At 42.5% G+C, this 24,404-nt stretch overlaps 1 protein-coding gene across 3 annotated transcripts in view; it reads left to right on the top strand.

Annotated features, from left to right (window-relative positions):
* The window catches only part of SRGAP1 (SLIT-ROBO Rho GTPase activating protein 1), a 258,617-nt gene that overhangs the window by 29,877 nt on the left and 204,336 nt on the right, over window positions 1-24,404 (top strand). The gene's annotated exons all lie outside the window — the stretch shown is intronic.

The raw sequence follows: 24,404 nt of genomic DNA on the forward strand, positions 1-24,404 counted from the left end.
GTGACAGCCTGCCAAGCCGACTCTGCCTAGCAGGGCACGCGGGCCCACCTGCCCAGGCCATTACTATTCCCATTTAGGGTCAGGCCAACAGGGACCTTTCTCATTTAACCTTGAATGTCTTCATTTTCATGAAGTTTTCAAAGCAGAATGGAAGACTCAGCAGGGCAAATGGTGTGATTGACCCCCGTGAGTTTGTTAAATTGTAGGTCTGTTTCTTGGTTACAGATGGGCCTGCCCTTTGTCCATCTCAGGCTGTTTCCACAGCTTCTCTTACAGAATACATTTTTACTGTGGCACAGGTAATTTGCCAAGGTAAGTCTTTTAACCCAAAGTTAGAAGGGAACCATATATTTTTTGAAGTGTTCTATATGGTAGACTGTGACACGTATCTCATTGCAATTGCTCTTGTTCTTGAGACCCAACATCTTCCTCAGTTGAAAGTTTTTTTAAAGAAAATAAATACTCTAACTAAAAGTAGATGACATTTTGTGTCAAAATTGTTGAACATGTAAAAATGTCTCTAGTACCAGAGCATGTCTTCATGCTGACAGCCCTGCCTGGGACTTGCTCATCATTCCATGAGATATACCTCTGTTTTGATATTTCCTGTAAGGGGAAATCCTTTTGAATGCATAAGGTAAGAAGTATGGAGAGCGTTAGTCCCTGAGATTTTTGAAAAATACTAAAAATAGTAATAGTTGTATATCATTATTATTTTTGATCCCCACATTATTCCAGTAGATTTTTTAAGTCAACTAAAGTCTACAGAGGCCAAAAGGGTCTTCCATCTTTTTCCTACTACTTTGCTATACAGAGCCATTGGCAGGAAGAAAAGCATGTTGCAACTTCTAATGTCCCTGGTAGCTGAATTCTTGTGGAGAACATATGGTTGAGGGAATAGTGGTCTGGCTTATCAGATTCAGATTTGCTGCTTATATTTTCTAAGATATGAGAATAATTTAAACTGTCTTTTTTCGCTAACAACTGTCTAAAATTTGTATCAAGTTAATATCAAGTTATAATTTGAGTGAAAGTAAAAACACTGTAAAAGAGGTGGGTTTTTTTTAACTGAATATAAATAATTCAAAAATACTTCACAAGGAAAAGTAAGGTGCAGAATGACTTGAAGTCCTCTCTGTGTGTATCAGGGTTTTGACCAGTGGGGTCCGGTGGAGGGTCAGTGATCCTCAGAAAGTAGCTCACTTTGGTTTTCTGCATCGGGGTATCCAGGGACAAACCCAGCCCATGAGGGAGGATGAGGACGAGAGCCCCTTGATGGAAAGCCAACTGATGGGGCCTTGTGGATGGGAGTTATCCACGCTTCGTGGTGAAGAGAGAAAAAGAGGAAATCCCGTTGCCATAAACACCCCATTTGGCTCCATTGGAAACATCAGATTTGGCAATGGAGGAGGAAGAAAAGGCTTGGTGGCCGAGGAGGGAATCTGAGGGGAAGGCTGTGAGACCCCCCGTCTTAAAAGAAATAGCAGCCAATGCCGAGGGATGGGGCAGGTGTGCCTCCCGGCTCATCAGACGCATGAGGAGCCACTTCAGAAGCTTGAGTTTAATGGCTCTTGCTGCGTCTCGGGTCTGCAGCCTCCTGTCCTGAGGTGAGAAGGTTTTGTTCGCCCAGGGATCATGGCTTTGAATTCAAGGGACGGTCTACTTTGAGAAGAAGAAATGATTCTTTCCAGCCTTTCTTGAAGGTCTTTGAGCGGCTTTTTAAGGTTTCCAACTCTTCATCGTCATGGCTCATCTTGTCATCTGCTCCAGAGCTTTCCTCCTCTTGCTCCAAGTCATGATCTCTCTCTGAGGCAATAGCCTGGAAGCTCTATTTCTTCTTGACAAAGTTCAGTCATTTCATTTCCCTTCTCCTGAAGGTTTCAAACTGCACTTTCAGTTGAGGCTCACACAGTCTGAAGACTTCTGAGATGACCTGGCAGGTCGGCTTTGTGTCCTCTCCTTTAGAATTGTTGGTGTTCAATTGATTTCTCTCTCTGTTCTGGGTGTTGAAATGCACATGTACCTTTGCAGCATCTGTCACTTTACTCCTGGCTCCTTCGTGGCATCATCCCCACCTCCTGATCCCAAGTTGTCCCCAGTCTTCTCTTCTCCAAGGCAGCTGCTGTGTCCTCAGTCTTCCACACACATCCTTCCAGTCTTGATCTGACTTTCCACAGACACCCTAGCTCTATGTTGAGATCCTGGGGTTTTCTGTTACCCTTAAGAGTGCTGAGCTTATTGTAGCCTTTTCCGCTTGTGTCTCTATGGACTTAGTCTGTTCGTAGAGACTGGCCCTTTCTTGCAGTATCAGATGTTGGCTCATGTTGTTCTGAATGTGGAGATTGTTCCTCTCTGAGTTGTTTGCTGTGAAGCGTAAGATGGACTGAATCGCAGGGCTTACGTGTCCACGGCTTTGGGCACTCCTGGGCTTTCATCTTCTTCCACCACAGGGCAACACTGGACGGGAGCTTTACATTTTACCAGAACTTGTGCTGAGCCTTCAATGGCATGTAGAGAAATGTAGAGAAAACCTTTTTTTTTCACTGACTGAAAAATTCTGCCTAAAACTAAGAGAACTGTCAACACACCGCCTGTCCAGGCACACGTCACTGTCTCCGTTGATGTCTAGGGAGGCTGAGATGGTCCCAGAAGTACAGCTCATGGCGGGACAAAGCCCCTCCAGAGTACCCCAAGCCACCACGAAGCCCCCTTCTGTTCTGCTCAGGACCAAGCTTGCACCTGGCAGCTTGGATGGACCTTGAGTGAAGAGGATCAGTGGGCGTGCAGGACTGGTCCAGGAAAACACACCTCACCCCTGCGCACAGCTCTTCCTTTTCTTAAACTCCACTTTCTGTGGCCCTAGAGTCCTCCCGTCATCCTCTGCCGGTGCTGTTCCTTCTGGCTCGAACGCCCTTCCTTCCCTGTATGCATGGAAGCAGTATCCATCTTGTAACCTCCTCACCCGCTGACCCCCGGGCCCAGGGCAGGGCCAGGTGCAAAGTGGGTGCTCGGTGCTCCGCGCATGTTTGCGGAAGCAACAAAGGAGTGAGCCACGTTTGCCGTCCCTGAAGACTCGCACGTAATGCCCTGCTGACTCAGTTCCTTCTGGAGACCTTTAAACTCCTTTCAGAATTCCCCCCTGGGAGGAGGGGAGAAGTGGAGGTGGTGGCAGTCCTGACCTGGGCTTCCCATCCGTTTGCCAGCCCTCCACTCGAGTGGGTTCCAGAGCGGCATATCTTGAGTGAACTGCCCAGTCAAGTAATGAGACACAGTGGCGGCTGCTGCTGCTGTTAGAAAATGTAATGCCCTACAACGTTGAGACGTTTGCTCTGTGGAAACAGTGGAATGCAGTGGAATAGAGCATTGGCTAGAAAGAGAATAGCAAGGGCCTCAGAGAGCTTTTTTTTTTTTTTTTTTTTTTTGAGGAAGATGAGCCCTGAGCTAACTGCTGCCAGTCCTCCTCTTTTTGCTGAGGAAGCCTGGCTCTGAGCTAACATCCGTGCCCATCTTCCTCTAGTTTATACGTGGGACGCCCAGCACAGCATGGCTGCCAAGCAGTGCCATGTCCGCACCCGGGATCCAAATCAGCGAACCCCGGGCCGCCGAGAAGCGGAACGTGCGAACTTAACCGCTGCGCCACCAGGCCGGCCCGGAGCTTTTTTTTTTTTTTTTAAAGTACTTTGTTATTTGGGAACAAGTGGGTAGGTGGGGAAGAGCATGTATAACAGACTGACCGTTCCTCCTCGGGAACCTGAAACCAGGTGCATCATGTCAGTGTCATACCTAATAGTTGTGTCTCTCCGTCCAGGCATCTAACTTGTGCCTGGCATATAGTAGGCACATGATACATTTATTGAATGAAAAAATATGGTAAATATTACAGACTTCTTAGGTGCAGGTGGCTGACATAAAAAGTTCAAGCATGTCTGCTGGTTATTGCGTATTTACGATGAGCAAATCATTCATTTGCTTTATCTGGTTTTTCCATGACAGGGTCTTTCTTCCTGACTGGCCTGTGGCTTCCCTCCCTTCCATCTCTTTTACAGATGGCTGCAGGTTCACATTTATTACAGCTCTCAGGTACTTCTGGAGCACTCCAGGCTCTGATACCCGCCCCGAAGGAGGGGACAGACAACAGTAGCTCACCCCTCTCCCGCCCAAGCCCACAAAGCCTGGGCTGGTTTTGCAAGAAAGCCCTAGAATGGTTTGTCTTTAAGAGCCCTGCTTATGCCTTAGAAACAAATGTTACAAAGAGAGGCTTTAGAAACAAATGTTACAAAGAGAGGCCCAAGGGCAGGGAGAGAAAGCTCTCAGGAGGATGCAGGTGAGTGGATGTTTCTGAGGTGTGTGTGCCTTTTCCCCTCCTTCGTGCCACCAGCTGCAGTGGCTACTAGCAAAAGTTTTGAGTTTTGGTTGCACAGTAGAAAAAAAAAATCCATGTTAATGCAAAAGGTTGTGGTTTCTGATTGTGGGAAGCTAGAAAAGTGGCTGACCTTTGAAATTGGAACTATTGAGAGGAATGTGGTGTGAGCAGATGAGCAGTGTACCGTTATGCTGGGGGTGTGGCCTCTGCCCCCGCCACCCGCTGGCTCACCTCTCATTGCTACAGTGCCCAGCTGCTGCCAGGATGAGGCCTCAGGAATACCACCTGAGCTCCTCTAGGACAGGCCTGCCCCAGCAGCCGACCCTGCAGAATGGATGCTCTTCTCCTGGGTCACACCAGGTCCACGCGGCTGCTCACTTTCATCCTCAGCCGGCAGGCAGGACACCGTCCTCTCTGCTCTGTGTCTTTCCCGTCCTCTTCTCCTGGGCCCTGAGGGAAACTGGTTGCTTTGTAACAAATGCCCCCGCCTTCCAACCCTCTTCACAGGCTCTTCCTCTTTCTGTTTCACCTCCTCGTTTCATCCCCAAGGATCACACATCCTCTGTGGCTTTTTCTAGAGGCAGCCCTGCACTCCCCCAGACTGGGGGACTCCAGACACCTGCTTTCATTCCTTGTACAGAAGCCCTCCCTCATGCTCGGGGTCAGGCCACCTGCTGGACCCCACCCTCTCTCGGTCCTTGCGACTCTCCTGTGCTCGGTTCTCGGTCACTCCTCCACACTCACAAGACCTTGGACACCTCTCTCATAGACATCCTCACTGCCCAAGGCCAGTGGCCTTCACTTCCACACCAGAGTTGTTATCAGAGGACACTCCTCTGATGACAAATACCTGCGCTGTCACTGTCACTGCCTGTCCTTCCAGTGTCCTCACTTGCTCCCAACAGCCCCATCTGGAGGAGGTGGACCTCCCCAGTCTCTTGACTTCCCGCTGTGCTTCCCCATGATCTCCACGCCACATGCTCTTCAGTTCACCGTTTGCTCCTGAGGTTGCTTTGGACTCCCGTCAAAGCTGATCACTCCCCCTCTGAACCCTTTCTGTGTCTGCCCCTTGTTGCTCTTACTCAGTGCCGGTTGGCTTACAGCTGGGTGGGATTCCTCATTCTGACGGTCCTTGGCTCCCTGGCACCTAGCAAATCTTCTCACATAGAGCTGACATGGAGGAAATGTTTTGTTGAATTGATTGAAGTTGCTGATGGGTTAACATTTGAAGCATATTAGTATATTTAGGGGAAAAAATTGGCAAAGGAGGTAAATATGTGCCCCTCCCCTAAAAGAACGGTATGGTATAGCTAGGAAGATTGTAGGAAAAAAAGACTCATTCCAGAAATTCTGCTGTAGAGACTTTTTTTTTTTTTGAGGAAGATTAGCCCTGAGCTAACATCTGCTGCCAGTCCTCCTCATTTTGCTGAGGAAGACTGGCCCTGAGCTAACATCCATGCCCATCTTCCTCCACGTCGTATGTGGGACGCCTACCACAGCATGGCTTGCCAAGCAGTTCCATGTCCGCACCTGGGATCCAAACCGGTGAAACCCTGGCCGCCAAAGTGGAACATGAGCACTTAACCGCTGTGCCACTGGGCCGGCCCTGCTGTAGAGACTCTTAAATTCAGTCTTGTAATTTAATAGATTTGTTTTTAATCTAAGTAATGTATGCACATAATTAAAAATAAAATAGAACAAACAAGCTTATAATGAAAAGCAACCATCCCCTCCCCACCTCCAGTCTTGAACTGTAGGGTCCCCCATTTTTTAATGTTCTGTTTTTAGTTTATCTGGTGGTTACTGCTCTATTTCTAAATACTATGGTTTAATCTCAAATACGGTGAGTGAAATAGCCCCTAAAAATAGTGAAGTTATAAAATATGCAAAGGAATCCTTGTTACCAATTTCATTATGAAAATTATTGAAACGTGTTCTAGACACATCCTTGAAGTCATGATGTTACTGAATCAAAATGTTGACCTCTCACTTTTCTCTTCTTGGTGTTGGAATGGGATGTTTGATTCTTTTTTTGTGTGTGTTGTTTTTGAATTTTTTTTTAAAGATTTTATTTTTTCCTTTTTCTCCCCAAAGCCCCCCGGTACATAGTTGTATATTCTTCATTGTGGGTCCTTCTAGTTGTGGCATGTGGGATGCTGCCTCAGCGTGGTTTGATGAGCAGTGCCATGTCCGTGCCCAGGATTCGAACCAACGAAACACTGGGCCGCCTGCAGCGGAGCGCGTGAACTTAACCACTCGGCCATGGGGCCACCCCTGTTTTTGAATATTTTAATAGTGAGAATAAAAGGTGCTGTTTCCCCAGCCTTTTGCTTCTCCATTTGTTTTGCCTTTTGTGGCCTTTTGTGTTTTTCATCATGTGGGGATCCAGTCTGGGCAGTTTATACTGTAGCGCCTCGTTTACAGAACCCTGGTACACTAGCTATGGCTCCTTAAAGCTACAGCCTACCGTGTCTTTGAATCCCGCCTCTGAAGGTGGGCTTCGAAAGAGGCCGTGTCTGCACCTCTAAGCCTGGCTTCCAGGACACGTTGTTGAGGAGACACCTACTTTGTGAAAAAAGGCACCGTTGAGATGCCTCATTGCAGGCTGCAAAATGGCTGCCTGTGGTTGGAAATAAGTTGGTAGGTAGAGACTTTCACGCGTTTAATTAAAAGTACTGTGCTGGGAGAAACTGTAGCAATTATATATCATTAACCTAAGTGCTGCCGAGCCTTTGAAGCTGTTTGCTCTGGCCCATTATTTTCCTTGATTGTGTGCTTCTGAGACGGAGCTGGGCGGCTCCGTTCTGTAGGCATTTAGAAGAAGAGCAAACGGTAACCCCAAGTACGGAATTAGGAGCTTCGGGACTCGATCCTCACAGCCAAGCTCTTGCTGAGTGAGTCCAGGCTTTGCTGCTGTGGTTATTTTGATGGCGATTACTCTGCTTCCACTGCCCACTCCCCAGTCAGACGTTGATTAGTTTATTGGGAAATACATGTATATGTCAGCTAAAAACAGGGGGTCATTTCTAGCCTTAAATGGAGGATGCTTTTATTTCAAGCTGAAATGAATGAATAAGGAAATTGAAGATCAGAGAGGAACAGTGCTGGGTCCATTTTTATAAGAAAACCAGGCTCTGCAAATGTAGGGCTTACAAGTCCTTGTATGTGTGGCAGGCAGGAGAGGGGCATCTCTGGCTGAGAAGAGACCTAATGGGCTTTTCTGTATTAATAACTGCAAGGCAGCAAAGGGTTTCAGTGAGAAGAATAAAATAAGGTTCTAGATCTGATTTTATCATTTTAAGCTGTACTCAGCCACAGTTATTAAAGAGAAAAGGTTTACTGGGTGCTCATGACATACCTGACAGCCAGAATTTGACAGCTGAAAATGACTGGGAAGCAGTGGGCCAACCCCCTCATTCTCCAGAAGGCAAACTGAAACTAGAGAGGCCAAGGGACTTGACTAAAGTCCCTCACAAAGTGACCTTGGACCAATACCCACGTAAGGAAGTCTGCCACATTTTGCTTGTATTGATTCTGAATATTTCACTGTCTTTTAATACTCATTAGAATTTAGTTGGTATAGTTAGGTCTGCTGGTATTAAAGAGTTCTTTTGTGCATTAGGAAAGAAAAGCCTTCGTTCATTTACTGAAAAAAACATTTATTGGGCACTTACTGTGTTCAAGGCTCTCTGTTGCTTTTTAAGATATGGCTTGTTAGCTTAATATAAAAGTTAGTGTTCACCCAAGACTAGAGCCTTTCTCTGGCTCCTTCTAATCATTCACTTATTCCATGTGGGAGTTATCAAGCCTCCATAGAAAATGTATTTCAGGGTACACACGCAATGAGTGTGGTTGAAAAGGTTTATGGAACTTTTAGCCCTGTGCTGTCCAGTACAGTAGTAAAAGGGAAAATTCTATTTTTCTTCTCTGCTCTACACTCAACTCTCAATTCTTCTGGTCACAAAATGTGTGGAGATTTTTCCCATACCACGCAATTCTTAGACACCAGCAAGGTCTCCTATGATTTAATTAATAATATAATTAATTAGCCTGCCCCTACTTCAGGTGCCAATTCCAAGTCCTTCTGACCAGCCATCTCTAAGTTGGAAGTTCCATTGAACCCACTCCTCAGGTTCAACTATTTGCTAGAATGGCTTGCAGAACTCAGGAAAACCGCGTACTTACTAGATCACAGGTTTATTATAAAAGGATACAACTCAGGAACAGCCAGATGGAAGAGATGCACAGGGCAAAGTATGTGGGAAGGGGCGTGGAGCTTCCATGCCCTCTCCTGGCACCTCCATGTGTTTGCCAGCTGGAAGCTCTCCCTTCCTTTTGGTTTTGATGGAGGCTTTACTGCAGTCATGATTAATTAAATCATTGGCCACCGGTGATTAATTCAACCTCCAGCCCCTCTGCCCTCCCTGGACCAGGTGAGGGGGTGGAGTTGAAAGTTCCAGCCCTCTAATCGTGAGGTTGGTTCCTCTGGTAACTGGAACCCCATCCTTAGGGGCTTTCCAAAAGTCACCTCATTGACAACACTCAGGTGTGGTCGAAAGGGGCTTGTGATGAGTAACAAGAGACACTCCTTTCACCTTGCTTGCTCTTATCAACTAGGAAATTCCAAGGGTTTTAGGAACATGTGACAGGAACTGTGGGCAAAGACCAAAATATTTCTATAATATATTTCTTATTATAAATCACAACATGACAAGTAGCAGCTAGTCACTATTTAAAAGTTAAATGTCATAGGTGTGGGGGTCATGGGAACCTCAGATTTACAGCCAGTTGGTCAGAAGCTCAGGTGACAACCTGGATTTGCACTGGCCCCTGAAGTGGAGGCAGTCTTGTATGACTGAGCCCATAACCTGTGGGCTCTGATGCAGATAGGCAGGATAGCACAGGGCTATCTCTAGGCAGATAGTTGACTATTTAAATTTAAATAAAAATTATTTTAAAGTAAGTATACTTAGAAATTCAGTTCCTCAGTCACACGGTCACTTGGATGTGTATTGGATGGCGCAGATATGGAACATTCCTGTCATTGTAGAAGGGTCTACTGGACAGTGCTGGTCTATCCCTTTCCGTGCCGGCGTCACTTACAGTGAATCTAGCTCTGCAATCCAAAGGCCTGAGTTTGAACTCCACAGTCAGCCGGTTATAAGGTCTCAGACAGGTCCTTCAGCCTAGCCGGAGCTCTGGTTTCGTTTTGTGTAAAATGGGGCTCTGTATCCTGCAATGTCTGGAATGCTTCATGTTATACCTAACGTGCTTACATAAAGGTGGAAGTTGGGGTTGTTAATTTGGTTACTACTGAAAGATATTTGCACTTGAAGGTCCTTGCCTGTCTGCTTGTGTCCTGGGGAGTTCAGGGGATGTGTGGTGTCTCAGATCCTTCTGCTCTGTGGGTGAAGTCTGACCCTGCAATAGCAGGTAGCTGTGTACCTTCTTTGGTGTATCATAAGACGTTGCTTTCTGCCACACTTCTTTCTCAGGTCTGTTCTTCCTTAGTCCGGTTTTTAAATTAGGCTCAGTATAGTGTAATGGTTAAGAACACGGACTCTGGACACAGCTGGCCTGCTTGGCCACCTCTGCCACATACTTGGGGTGTGACCTTGGCAAGTCTAACCTTGTTTTCTCATCAGTAAATGGGATAATAAAAGGACATAGGCCATAGAGTTGCTGTGGGGGTTAAATGATGTAGTACCCATGTAATTAGCCTGCTACCTAGAACTTTGTAAGTGCTCAGTAAATTGTTGTGGTTGTTAAAAATAGGATGATGACGTACTGAGAATTTAGTATAGAAAACGGTGCAGAACATTCTAGTGGAATTATCTGGAAGGAGTACAAAGTCTAGGTACAGATCTTGAGTGCCGAAGGAGAGAAGGTGTGACATCAAAAGTTTTGACGTTTAGGGGCCGGCCCCATGGCCGAGTGGTTAAGTTCATGCACTGCGCTTCGGCGGCCCAGGGTTTTGCCAGTTCAGATCCTGGGTGCGGACATGGCACCGCTCGTCAAGCCACGCTGAGGCAGCATCCCACATGCCACAACTAGAAGGATCCACAACTAAAATACACAACTATGTACTGGGGGGATTTGGGGAGAAAAAGCAAAAGAGAAGATTGGCAACAGTTGTTAGCTCAGGTGCCAATCTTTAAAAAAAAAAAAAAAGAAAAGTTTTGAGGTTTACAAGAGATGGACTTTCTCACTATACCTGTGGTTGATCAACTCAGGGGAACAGGCTTCTGGTTCTTTCTCCATGTTCTTTCCTCTGCACAGTCTCAAAGGTGAACAAGTGCCTAGGAGAAGCAGGCAGGGGATGCCCACTAAAGCAGGCTGTGGGTGAGAGACTGCAGAGATTGGGAAGGAGAGCATCAGCTGGAGAATGTGTGTGTACCCTATGTTTCAACCCAGTGCTAAGCTTCAGCTAGTTATTACCTTGCGGGAGTGGAGTATTAGTAAATCTGGCTCTTTCTGTGAAAGCTCCAAATCTCCAATATTGGCTTCAGTTTTATTTAAAATTCTGTACATACTAGATAGAATATGTGCCCAGGTAGGAACTGGCCCATGGGCCACTACTTTATGATCTTTTTTTGAAAGCAACATTTCCCTGTGAGTCTGTGAGTTGTTAATTTGGAATTACTTGAAAAGAAGGTTCAGTAGTCAGATAACTTTGGGGAACCTTGGGTCTGTGTTCAGAAAGTACTTCACACTGAATTTGATTTCCCAAACTTGATCAGAGAACCCTACTCTACCAAAGAACGTGTGTGAAGCTCTCTGTGTCACCACCCGGTGAGGGCACAGTAGTCTAGAGAGGGCTACGCAGGGTGGACTAGTCTGGTGAACCTCTCTTTACATAATAGATGTAAATCGAATGTTAGTTAACATTGAGAAAAAAACATGATCTTAAGTTACTAATAACTCTTTTGTAATGTAAGTGGCACCCTTCAATTATCCAATTTGACAGGGTCAGATCTCCTGTTTTTAAATAAAAGAACTGATCACCCTAAAGCTTATTACTAGAACACAGGTGCTATTTTGAGGTGGTTTCTATAGGAATAAATATTGAGGTTCCTTTTGTTTGGGAGTTAGGCTAATGTGCTAACAGTCTCTGCAGCCAAATATAGGGGAGAAAGTATCTGAGAACCCAGGCTACCAGAGCAACTCTTAGGGGAGTGTGTGGACCTGCCAGCTGTGCTCTCAGCTTTCCTACTGCTACTTTGTTTTAATGGCCAGGTTATTTGGAACAAAGGGATATTTTCACTCTCATCAGTGAAATCTGTGCACAGTCTATGGGAGGAGGTGAAAAAAATTCCTCTAAAAGGAATTCAGTGAGCTTTCTATTAGGCAGTGACTCTTGAACCTGCTCTCAAGAGTTCATTTGGTAACAACCTCAATTTACCTTGCCTGCTGTTTCAGATGTGTCTTAAAATAGCATGATTTCCCACAGTCCTATTGAAATTATGGTGCTCTCCACTTAGTAAAATGTTTCTGCCTCAGATTTCATTTAATTGCATTTTCGTGTGTCCTTATTCTGAGTCTCAAATTCAATTTGGGAACACAGTTAACTAATACAAATCTTTCTGGGGATATCATTTTGGTGAGCATTTGGATTTGGGAGAGGGAAATAGATTTTTTTCCCTTGGTGTTTTTCAAGGGCATTTCTATATTAATAGAGAAGTCAGAGAGCAAGCACAGAAGGGCCACTCACCTGAGGCTGAATATATTTCAATCACTGAGGAAAAGAGAGGTCTGGGTACGCGGGTGGTGGTGTCTCACCCCGCACAGCTGCTTCACTGTGATAAGAAAGCAGAGCTCAATTTATGCTGACCTTGTATCCAACCGAAGTTTATCCTACCGGCTATTGGGGGGATGAAGGAAGAACTTCCTGTGAAATACAGCTGATGTTGGCCTTTCAAGGGTTGCAGAATGAAAAGCTGTGAGCATGACGCATACTTGCTGGGGACTCCAACAGGATTTCCTGAGCTGGAAAGGAAGCCTGGTGAAGCCTTTTAATTCATTCAGAAGCGTGGAGACCAGTAGGGCTGCGAAGAGCTTGGTTTCACAGTGACGGAATCTCATCTAACACAGTACAATCCGCTCAGTACATCCCATTTCTAATTTATAAGAAAATTCTGCATCCTGTATTCATTCTAGACGGTCATAATATTATCTTGAATGGGAACATTTTCCTTAGACATTTCATGTATTCCTTTTTGATAATTTTAAAATGTCATTCTGCCAGATAAAATGGACACTTCATCGGGCTCTTAAGTCTCTGTTCCAATAAGGGAAATTTCCTCAAATTAACATTTAAATCATGCTGAGTTTTAAACTGGATGTGTCGCTAAGACTTCTAAAAGATTTGCGTTACATAAATATTATAGAACTGAAGTAGACACCAAAAACATCAATCAGAGTCGTGTGAAATAATGGTGTAAATCGAGACTCAGAGCAAGTTATGAGCTAATGGGTATTGATATTAGTTAATCTTTTGAAATTTTCGTGTTTACCACTGTTAGATATTGTTTATATTTGTTTCTAAAAAAAGAGGAAAACATAAGTAAGTTTGAATTCAGTACATCTTTTGGCTGAGGAAACCACACCTGCTTGACTCTTTTGCTTCAAATGGGACCAGTTTAGTTAGAAGAGTCTTGATAGATGTATTTAATTTCTTTCTTCATTGACCAAATGTCATTGGTTAAGTTTCACTGTTATTTTTCCCAGCTTATTTAGAACTAACTGAGTTACTGCGACTACATTAAAAAATACTAAAGCGCGGGCTATACCTTAAAATTTCCTCCAGAAGGAAGTTTACTTTCTCAAAAATAGAACCAGGTTTGCTACATAATAGAAATATTACAAGTCGTATTTTTATTGGTGTGTACACATGGTTTTTATTTATCTCTGTATTCTGTATGTTCCTAAGAATCTAAATAGGTAGCTGTGAAGTCTCGCCTTATAAAGTGAATTTAAACTACCTTTGATCCAGTATGTCAGACTTTAGAAATAACTCATTAATAAATGTGAAGCACTGAACTCAGTGCCAAGGGGGGTTAGTGTCAAAAGACTTGAGAATCTCAATAGAGCTCTTAACAGGGCTTATTTGTTTTATTCTGGGTTTGGGGAGGTAGGTTGAGAAAAAAGAAATGTAATAAATAATGGTGTAAGGTGATATACCGGATACACCAACGGGCTCCCCATTACCTCCGGGGGACCAGTCTCCTCGTTTGATAAAGAAATGATGCTGATGAGAACAGCTCTGCATCTGTGGTTGTGAACTAAGCAATACTTCAAATCTCCAGTTGCCTTTGTTTTTTTTCCTAATTAAAAATAAATGAAATTACAAGGAAGAAGTTACTGTTTAGAATTTTGCACTATCAAGCTTGAAAAAGAAATCATGCCAGGAAAAAGAAAGAAAGAAAGAAAGAAAACATGCATGCTGATGAGGAGGAGCTTAAAGATAACAGGAATGAGTGGCGGAGGTGATGAAACATCTATTTGATGATGTTGGTGGATTGTGAACTCTCAGTCAGACTTAGGCACCCTTTTTTGTTAGAGACAGTCACTGCCTGCTGGTTTGGGCGATTGCAATATGGCTATTGTTCAATCATTGATTCACTAGGCATTTTTAGAAGAGTGACAGTGTGCTAGTTACTGTCCTAGGTGCTAAGAATTCATAGATGAATACAGTTAAGGTCCTTGTCCTGAAGAAATCTCGTAGTTGTTCTTCAAAGCAGTATTCCTAATATGGCTTGTTCTTCTCGACACTAAGAGATGAGCAACCCTAGGACAGGTAGTTCCGATAGTCGGTAAATCCTTAAAGAAAAAATGAGTCATTTGTCGACTGGCCCCATGTTTAGCTATGCAAGTTTATCTTCCCCACTTCTCCAAAATGCCCACCCTTCTTGTTGAGTTATCCTGTCTGGTCTCACCCCTGTATTTCTGCCTCTACTGCAGCTTGCTTCTTTCCCCCTCTGACTATCTGAAGTGTACTTGTGTTTTAAGGCCGATCAATCTTACTTGGTCCATGCACAATGCCGTTTCTTTCTGGTTGTTCCTGCTCATGTGGAGTTCTCCATAACCCTGGACTGTCCATACTGGGCCTCACACAGCTGAGCACTTCATCACATCTTGGTTTGCACAGAGGGTTTCTAGACACACCTCCGAACTCGATTGTCTGAGCTTTGCTGGAAGCTGTCGCTAACCACAGCTGGGATTCCTAGCTGCTTTAGGAAGAAAGCTGGACTTGAGCATCTGAGGGGGGGCAAAAAGAGCCCGAGATTAAAAATTAACTGGGTTATCATCAAGGAATGTAACCCAGGTGAGGAATAATCAACTCTAAATTAAGACTGTAAGCTAGAATTATTTAAACCCTGTAACTTGCCAAAATTTAATTTGATATCATCTTAATGCGGTAAGTTCCCTAACATTGTTCGCCATAAAAATCAAATGGGGGGGCTGGCCCCGTGGCCGAGTGGTTGAGTTCTCGCGCTCCGCTGCAGGCAGCCCAGTGTTTCGCTGGTTCGAATCCTGGGCGCCGACATGGCACTGCTCATCAAGCCACGCTGAGGCGGCGTCCCACATGCCACAACTAGAAGGACCCACAATGAAGAATATACAACTATGTACCGGGGGCTTTGGGGAGAAAAAGGAAAAAAATAAAATCTTTAAAAAAAAAATCAAATGGGGGGTTGGTGGCTCATTGGATTTAGCTTGCAAAGCTGCCTCATTTGACCTTCACGATGTTTGAAAAATCAGGCCGTCTTAAATTCACATCTCTGGTTTATCTGAAATAACCTCCTCCACTCCAGTGAACTCTAGGGGAAACGAAATAAATGAGCTCGTTTTCATAGAGTTATGGAAAAGGCAGACAACAGCAGCAGCAACAGCCACCGTGTGTTGTTTCCTATTAGGCAGGCACTGTTCTCAGAACAGTATGACCCTCACAGTATCTCCAGTAAGTAGATACTGTTATTGTGCTTATCTCACAGAAGAGGAAACTGAGGCATAAAGAGGTTAAACAGCTTGTTCTGTGGTCCCGCAGCTTGCACATGGTGGGTTGGAGATCCAGACCTAAGCCAGCTGATGCCGGTCCCGTAGTCATTATGCTTTCCTGCCTCTTCCGGGGCACTGAGGGCACCTGCTCAGAGGTCTTCCCTAAAATGATCGACTAGATTTCGTTATAAAGTAACAAAGTTGATTTTAATGTGTGAAAGTGGAGCAGCAGTTTATTTTTCTTTCTATGTCCTTAGATTGTTTAACTTGATTCAAAACTTTGAAACAAAGTGACAGCCCTGTGTAGAGGCCTGTACAAATCTGATTGCTTAAAATTAGTTTGCGTGTTTATTGTTATTTTTATGAACTGCTTACTATTTTTGTCACATTTGCTCATTTCCAGGCATCATTCTTCCTAAACCAAACTGATCTCTTCTTTCTCTGGATTCTGTCCGTACTTCTCATTTGGTCACTCCATCATATACTGTGTTATTTCAGTCTTGACCTCCTAATTAGATTATAGACATTTTAAGGATAGTATAGTCCTGTATTTCTCAGATACATGTAACGTGCGTATGGATGTAACACAACATTTAGGACAGTACTTTTTAAAAGTAGCTTGTTAAATAAGTATTGTGTGTCTCAGAGGGTATTAAGAGGAAAGTATATGTATATAAAGTGTGTGTGTGTGAACTTTTTATTCTAGTATTGTTCAAGCGTACTCAAAAGTGGAGAGGATAGCGTAATAAATCCCCATGCACCCATACCCAGCTTCAACAACTCTGTGTTTTTTAAATTGTGAAATATACATAATGAATAATATACATCTAATATATACATGCATTCAAAGGAATAACAATGGAAAATTAAACCCCACATTGTAATCACCGGGCTTAAGAAATAAATGTTGTTAATACTCCCAAAGCCCATGGAATGCATTCATTTCCCTCCCACCAGAGATAACTCCTATCCTGAATTTTGTGTTAATCATTTGTGCAAGCTGAAATTGCCACAATTTTTTGTGCACCAACACCTGTGTTCTCTTCTCCTTTAGAAATACAACTTCCCTAGTTTTAATTGGACACATGCCTTCTAAGAACTATTTCACATGCTCCCTTCCAGTCACGTATTTGTCATGTGACTAAGTTCTCACCACTATCATGTGAACAGAAATGATTTGTGCAACTTCTGTGTTTTGTCCTTCGAAGGATTGTGCTCTCCTCTCTCTCTCCTTTCTGTTGGTTGGAATGTGGACATGATGGCAGGAACAGAAGCAGCATCTTAGAGACCATGAGACAGAAGCTAGGTGTTGAGGACAGAAAGCAAAAAGATTGAAGAAGCAGGTTTTGTTCTTCCTAGCCCAGAGGAGGTTGTGCGTGGCACTTCCCTGTTCATTTGGCTTCGAATATGCCCTGGTGAGTTTCACTTATATTATGCAGTTTTAGAAAAGAAAAGACTTTACTTATTTTCCACAAAGTAGTACAGGCACATGTTCAAAATCCAAAAGACATTAAGGTACAGAGTGAAAAGTTTCCCTTTCACTCCTGCTGCCTGCCACCCTCCCCCCAAAAGCAAGCAGTGGCACCAGTTTCTTTTACATCCTCCAGGGAAATGTATGTAGCATTATGTATTTTAAATATAATTAGTTCGATTATAAACATTAGGAAATAGCTACAGTTCCTAAGCAGCAAGTATCTGAGACCCCTCCTTTTGGCCATGGTTCTGGGTTTTACCTTAAGTGACAATTCTGATATCATTATTGTCTTACTAAAGTGTTGTCAAAAAGAATTCTGAAGCATGCTGTGTTCAATTAAAAAGCAAACGTTATGATCATTTATCAGAGTCTGGGCAGAGGAGGGGTGGAGCCGCGTGTGGTCAGGTGAGGCTGTCATTCTCTTCAAGTTCCTTAAGACTTGAGCTGATGCGAGCTGAGCAGAGAGGAGCCCAGCGCAGTGATAGGGGGCGGTCTGACTGTCTTGGTGACGGCACCAGTGTCTTTTGAAGACGCCAAGTGCATGCACCAGAGTTCCTGCAGTTTACATCCTGGGGAGCCTAAAAGCTGTACTCCAACCCCCAACCCCAGCTTTAATTTATACACAGCTCTAAACTAGCAAGGTTACTAAGTCAGCTTCCTAATTCGTAGAACAGTGGAGTCAGTACGTCAGGCCCTCAGACGGAAGTGAGAAATACCAGCAGACAGGATGAGAACAGCGGAAGGACTTAAGCCACAGCAGCCTGGGGCCGTTTAATGGAGGAATGAACACGCCCACATACCTCAGTAAGCCCTTCCCCGTGTTGGAGCTGCACACAGCAAAAAGCAGTACTTAGTGTTTATGGAGATGAGCCTGAGTCATGGAGAGAGTTGCTCAGGGCATTGTTTTAAAAGGTTGGAATCAATCAGAGGAGGAATGATAACTTGCAGCCTTGAAACTATAAACAGCTGGGAAGACTGACGGGTTCAACTGTGTCAAAATTAATCACCTCTACACGCAGAAAAAGAAAGAAACCAAAATAAAACGAGAAGGAGAACAACAAACCGGAAGTCTAGTTTTACAATTTATAACAGGCAAAGAGTCCAGAGCTTTTATTAGAAGGGAGATGGGAGTTCAGTTCATGCAGCTGATAGGTTTAAAAAAAAAATGTGGAACTATAGGTTACTTTTAAAAACATGTACGTTTATGGTCTTTTTTTTAAGAACTACATATGAGGATAAATGAAAATATAACAGAAAAGTCATAGGACTTTGTATAAGGCATTCTAGAAAGATTGTCATCAAAATGAGTATGAAACATTTCTGATTTTTGTTTGTTTTGTCTTTTTGTGTACATGAAAAAAGGGTAAAAGTATTTAGGTCCCCAGAAAACGGTGCCAAGGACTATCTTGGGGCATTTTTTCTCAATAAACTCCTAGGGTCAGAGACCCCTGAATTCTGTGGAAATTTTAATTTCAATACTTTAAAAGTCTTCTCTGTCATCTTAAAGAGGCACGTTTTGAACACACATCTACTTTTTTTCCCTTAATTATTTTATTGAGGTCATAATGGTTTATAACACTGTAATTTCAGATGTGCATTATTATTTATCAGTTTCTGTATAGACTGCATGATGCTAACCACCAATAATCTAATTTTTATCCGATACTGTATATACCTGCCCCTTTACCCCTTTGGCCCACCCGCCCTCCCCCTTCCCCTCTGATAACTACTAAACTGTTCTCTTTGTCCATGTGTTAGTTTATCTTCCACATATATGTGAAATGATGTGATGTTTGTCTTTCTCTGCCTGGTTTATTTCACTTAACATAATACCCTCAAGGTCCATCCATGTTACTACAAATGGGATGATTTTGTCTTTTTTATGGCTGAGTAGTATTCCATTATATATATATATATATATATATATATATATATATATATATACCACATCTTCTTTATCCAATCATTAGTTCATGGGCACTTTGGTTGCTTCCATGTCTTGGCTATTGTGAATAGTGCTGCATTGAACATACGGGTGCAGAAATCTCTTTGAGTTGTTGATTTCAAGTTCTTCAGATAAATACCCAGTAATAGGATAGCTGGATCATATGATATTTCTGTCTTTAAATTTTTGAGAAATCTCCATACTGTTTTCCATAGTGGCTGCACCAGTTTGCATTCCCACCAGCAGTGGACGAGGGTTCTCTTTTCTCCACTTCCTCTCTAACATTTGTTATTTTTTTGTCATTTACTTTTTTTAAACAGGTTTATTTACATACGATAAAACTTACCTGTTGTGAGTGTATTTTTCAATGATGTTAGTAGATTCATAGAGTTGTGTAGCCATCACTGCAGTCTAAGTTTAAAACATTTCCATTACCCCAAAAAGTTGTTCCCTCATACTTTTGTGCAGTTAATCCCTGATCCTGCCCCTAGCCAACTGCTGATCCGTTGTCTGTCTCTCCAAATTTGCCTTTTCTAGACATTTCATACAAGTGGAATCAAACAATATGTAGTATTTTGTATCTGACTTCTTTCACTTAGCATAATGTTTTTGAGTTCATCACATGGTAGCACATGTCAGTAGTTTGTTTCTTTTCAGGGCTGAGTAGTAGTCCACTGTATGGATCTTAGATGTGGTCTATCCATTCACCCTTTGATGGGCATTGGATTGTTTCCAGTCACATTTACTTTTGTGTTTATAATCAAATTGGTACCAGCAACCATCATGAAGGTCAAATTATGTATGACACAGGATTTCTTCATTTGAGGTTTTTAGAATTATTTTCCATGACTCTTTAGTATTAAAAGTGTCCATTCATTATTCAAATTTAAGAAACACTATTTGGGTAAGATTAATGAGCAGTATTCTAGTGACTTACCTCCCTTTTGAAGCATTAGATATAACAATATTTAGATCTCTATCTATATGGTCTGCTTAAATGTATAGTGAACGCTATGTCACTGAAAAAAGTCTCCTCAGTCTCTGCCTTGTAAAGTTAGACGACAGTTTGTTGCAGTGACCTGTCAGTATCGTTAGGTGGATCCCTAAAGGAATATTTATTCTGTATTAGAAGTTCTTCGAGGGAAATTAGATTATAGCTTGAATTTTTGTCTCTGTAAATCTCCTGATACTTGTACCTATCTTCTGACTTTCCCTGAACATCCAAAAAAAAGTCTCTCTTCCCAACAGAAACTGACTTGGAATAAACTGAAGCGAGAAAGGGGGACTTTACTGGAATTAAAGAATTCTAATAACAGAAGACAGAATTAAAGGAGAGTTGAACAACCAGGATCCAGGGTAGCTCTAGGGAGCAAAGTTGTAAGAATTCCAGGACAATGTCTCTGGGTGCTGACATTGCAACGCTTCATCTCCAGATGCCTTCAGGCCTGTGTGACTCTGCCCAAAGTCACATCCCTGGGAGGTCAGACTCCTCCTCTTCCGGTCAGGCTCCACCTTTCCTGGAACACGTCTTCTCTATTTTGAAAAGGTTCTCTCCTTAATCCAGCTTGGTCATCTAACTGCTGCCTGTCCCCCTCTTTTTTACAGCTTTGAGATAGATTTCACATCCCATAAAATTCACACATTTAAAGTGGTTCAGTGGTTTTTAGTCTATTCACAGTGTTGTGCAACTGTCAGTGCTATCTAAGTGTGGAACATTTTCCACACCCCAAAGAGAACCTCCTAACCCATTAGCAGTCACCCCAATTCTTGCCCTCCCCTCCACTGCACGCTACCGCCACCCCGGCCCCAAGCCATCACTAATCTTTCTGTCTCTGTGGATTAGTGTATTCTGACATTTCACATGAATAGGATCGTACAATATGTGATCTTTTGTGACTGGCTTCATTCATTAAGCATATGTCTTCACGGTTCATCCATGTCGTAGCATGTATCGGCACTTCATTTCTTTTTATGAATGGAAAATATTCCATTGTATGGATATACTACATTTTGTTTATCCATTCATCAATTGATGGAGATTTGGGTTGTTTCCTTTTTTTTCTCTTTTTCACCATTATGAATGGTGCTGCTGTGAACATTTGTGTGTAAGTTTTTGTATGGACATGTATTTTCAGTTCTCTTGGGCATATACCTAGGCATGGAATTGCTGAGTCATAGGTTAACTCTGTGTTCAGCATTTTGAGGAATTGCCAAGTTTTCCAAAGTGGCTGCACTATTTTATGTTCCCAACAGCAATTTATGAGGGTGTTGATTTTCTTCACCTCCTCATCAACTTTGTTATTATCTGACTTTTTTATTTTAGCCATCCTAATTAATGAGTGTAAAGTGGTATCTCATTGTGGTTTTGATTTGCATCTCTCTGATGGCTAATGATGTTGAGCATCTTTTCATGTGCTTAGTGCCCATTTGTATATCTTCTTTGGAGAAATGTCTGTTCAAATTCTTTACCCATTTTTAAATTGAGCTATTTGTCTTTATTGTTGAGTTGTAAGAGTTCTTTATATATTCTGGTTACAAATCCCTTGTAAGATACATGACTGGCAAATATTTCTCCCATTCTGTGGGTTCTCTTTTCATTTTCTTAATGTTGTTCTGTGAGACATAGAAGTTTTTAATTTTCGTGAAGTCCAACTCATCTGTTTTTTCTTTTTGTTCCTTATGGTTTTGGTGCCATATGTAAGAATGGCACCAAGCTCATAAATATTTGCTTGTATGTTTTCTGCCAGGAGTTTTATGGTTTTAGTTCTTACATTTAGGCCTATGGTCCATTTTGTGTTAGTTTTTTGTGTAAGGTGTGAGGTAGAGGTCCATATTCATTCTTTTGCATATGAATATCGAGTTGTCCAGCATCATTTGTGGAAAAGACTGTTCTTCCTCGTTGAATTTTCTTGTCACCCCTGTTGAAAATCAATTAACCATAAATGTGAGGGTTTATATCTGGACTCTCAGTTCTATTCCATTGATGTATATTTATATCCTTATGCTAGTACCACACTTTTTTTTTTCTTCCCTGAGGAAGATTCACCCTGAGCTAACACCTGTGCCAGTCTTCCTCTATTTTGTATGTGGGATGCCACCACAGCATGGCTGCCAACAAGTGTTGTAGGTCCATGCCTGAGAACTGAACCTGGATTGCTGGAGTGCACAGAACTTAACCACTAGGTCACAGGGCCAGCCCCCGCACTGTCTTGATTACTGTAGCTTTGTAGTCAGTTTTGAAGTGTGAGTTCTCCAACTTTGTTCTTTTCAAGTTTTGTTTTGTTTTGTTTTTGCTATCCTGGGTTTTTTCCATTTCCGTATGAATTTTAGGGTTGTCATTTTTTGCAAAGATTCAAGTTAGCTGAAACTTTGATAGCGATTGCATTAAATCTATAGATCAGTTTGGAGACTATTGCCTTCTATTTTTTTTTTTAAAAGATTGGCACCTGAGCTAACATCTGTTGCCAATCTTTTTTGTTTTTTCCCCCTTCTTCTTCTCCCCAAAGCCCCCCAGTACATAGTTGTATATTCTAGTTGTGCTGTGTGGGATGCTGCCTCAGCATGACCTGATGAGCGGTGCTAGGTCCATGCCCAAGATCTGAACCAGCGAGACAGTGGGCTGTTGAAGTAGAGTGCATGAACTTAACCACTCAGCCGTGGGACTGGCACCCCTATTGCCTTCTTGACAATTAATTAAGGCGTTGGGTCTATGAACATGAGATGTCTTCCCACTTATTTCAATCTCCTTAATAACTTTCAATGGTGTTTTATAGTTTTCAGTGTACAAGTGTTGTACTTATTTTGTTAAAGTTTTTCCTAAATATTTTATTTTTTGCTGCATGGTATTATAAATGGGATTATTTTCTTAACTTTGTTTTCAGATTTTTCATTGTTACTGTATAGAAATAAAATTGAATCTTGTATATGGATCTCGTATCCTGCCACATTGCTGAACTTGCTCTGCTTCTCTTTTTAACTACGTATCTTCTCAACAACAATCTGATGTAATTCAGTAGCATTCATTTATGCATTTATAAGAGCAACAAAAGTTAATTGAGAACAGCTGGGGAATTTGAGAGAGTAAGTAGAGTTGAGCCTCGTCCCCCAGGTCTTCTCTTTCTCACAGGCAGACGTGGTCCTCCATTTGCAACCCACTGGGTCTCCTACCATATCACTTGCTCCATCCCCTGACCGTCCTCCTATCTTTTTACTTTGTTTGGACAGATATGCTCTGCATTCTAACATCTCTCCAGTTGTGTGTGTTTTTGCCTTTTCTTGTAACAAATTCCCTGGGTATCCTTCTTTCAAATCTTAGATATTTTTGACTCTCCGTGCTGGCCTCCGTGCAAACCATAGGCACTCCTTCTGTATTCCTGTTGTCTTTTATACTTGGCTCCACTATAGAAGTTATAATATTACATCAGAATTATCTGAGTATCTGTGAACTCTTGGACATGGCCTTTGTAAGGCATCTTTGAACCAATTGGTTCTTCCCATTTGCTATTTGCCTGTAATTGCTTATAAGAATATGTATCAGCCAGGGGTCTCCAGAGAAACAGAACTAACAGGATCTATTTCCGGAAGTCTGAAATCTGTAGAGCAGGCCAACAGGCTGGAAATGCAGTCAGGAGTTGATGCTGCTGTCTTGAGGCAGAATTCCTTCTTCTCTCTGGGAAACCTTAGTTTTTGCACTTCAGGCCAAGTGACTGAGGCCCCACCCACATTATGGAGGGTCATCTCCTTTACTTAAAGTCGACTGATGGTAGGTGTTAACCACATCTAAGAAAGACCTTCACAGCAACATCTAGATTAGTGTTTGATTCAATTCCTGGGATACTATAACCTAACCAAGTTGACATGTAAAACTAACCATCAGAGTGTAAGTTTCTGTAGGAAAAGATTTGTGTCTTCTGGTTACCTTTTATTTTCTCCAGGAAATCAAATCCATTGCTAATAATAGATGTTTTATAAATGCTTGATTAGGGGATTGAATGCCGTGAACCAGGTTAAATTCACAATCTAACTTGAAGACTTGAGAGTTGCAATTTTGGCAAGATTAGTGCTCCTTAACAGGTTTTTTTGGTGTTGTCAGATATTATTAGTAGGAAGTTGTTTTCCTCACTCTCTGGCAGCCCAATTCTTGTAACTGAATCTGTGCCTTCTGTTCTGGATTCATGCCTACCTCAGGGTCACTGATATATAAACTACTGTTTTATTTTCTTTAATTGACTATCTTTCTAACTCCACTTGACTGTTAAATAAATTTAGCATTCAGGAGTAACACAGTACAGCACAATTCCTTTCCCCATCCTCTTCTGTCCCATTTTGAACTTGAAAAATGAGATAAGATAGCACTGCCTATATTCCTCTCTCTGCAGGTACGGTAATAGTGGGTATTTTGAATCTCATTGACGTTGTGGTACATTGTTGCTAGAAAAAAATACATGGAAGCTTACAGTAATGTTGTAGTAATATCAACAAGACATAGTAGCAAAGCAGAATGAAGAGGTTAAAAACATAATGACAGCAAGCGTGGGGTGGAGAGGTTGTTGGTCATGGTTGTAGATACCGTGGTAGTATGTTCTGTGCATTTATATTCTCTCTGCAAGGGATGGCAAAACCAA

This window comes from Equus przewalskii, chromosome 5 (genome assembly GCF_037783145.1).
Source record: "Equus przewalskii isolate Varuska chromosome 5, EquPr2, whole genome shotgun sequence".
Lineage (NCBI taxonomy): Eukaryota > Metazoa > Chordata > Mammalia > Perissodactyla > Equidae > Equus > Equus przewalskii.